The 845-nt window shown below is 60.8% G+C and overlaps 1 protein-coding gene across 1 annotated transcript in view; it reads left to right on the top strand.

Annotated features, from left to right (window-relative positions):
- Positions 1 to 845, top strand: part of LOC106721830 — a gene marked incomplete at both ends in the record, with an annotated part of 9,570 nt that overhangs the window by 3,282 nt on the left and 5,443 nt on the right. The window lies entirely within an intron of this gene.

Here is an 845-nt window from a genome sequence, read left to right as displayed (position 1 = left end):
TCCTACCCTGGGGGGCTTTAAGAAGCGGCTCGATGCCTACCTGGCTGGGGTCAATGAGCCCAGTTTTCTTCCTGCCCAGCCAGGGGGTCGGACCTGAAGATCTGCAAGGTACCTTCTGACCCAACTTCTATGATATTATGATCCTATGATTCTCTGGGGCGGCCCACGGGGTCCTCCCGGCTCCTGTCTGCACTCAGACTGTGCCAAGCAAGTCCAGCCTGTCCTGATTCTTCTTCTCACCCTGGGTTTCTTCTGTGCGCAGGGAAGTCCCGGCTGCAGCACAGAGCAGCGGGGTGGTGCAGGCAGAGCCCCGAGCAGCAGTACTGGGACCCCGACATGCTTCTCTGCCCCAGCTGCGCACCCGGGGAGCAGGATGGAGCCGGTGCCTGGCCCCACACACTGGCTCCTCTGCCACCACCCGGGGCAACCTGGATCTGCACATGAGCTTTGCCTGGTGGAGCCGGGATGTGAGCATGGGCAAGACAGGGGCTCGGAGCAGACCCCAGACCTGGATGCCTGGAGTCCCCCAGCCCCAAGCCTGCCCCGAGCTCCTGTTACCAGGACAGGGTAGTCCACGGGTGCTTCTCAGAGCCACGGGGCTGTGGAGAAGGGCATGAGCTAGGCCTGGCCCAGGTCCCAGACCCATTTCAGCTTATGGAACAGGATGGAGCCTTTTTCTGTTGACTCCAGGGTGGGGCCTGGCTCCTTCCCAAGTAAAAGCGAAAGCCAGAGAGAAGTTTCTGGGAATCCATTTTAGCTGCAGGATTCAAGGAATCTGTGAAGCAGAAGGAAAGATGCAGCCCTGGGTGCAGTGCCTGGGCACCCTGCTCCTTCCCGCGGCCTTC

Source organism: Alligator sinensis, unplaced genomic scaffold, assembly GCF_000455745.1.
Source record: "Alligator sinensis unplaced genomic scaffold, ASM45574v1 scaffold2850_1, whole genome shotgun sequence".
Lineage (NCBI taxonomy): Eukaryota > Metazoa > Chordata > Crocodylia > Alligatoridae > Alligator > Alligator sinensis.
This window is presented reverse-complemented; position numbering and strand designations above follow the sequence as displayed.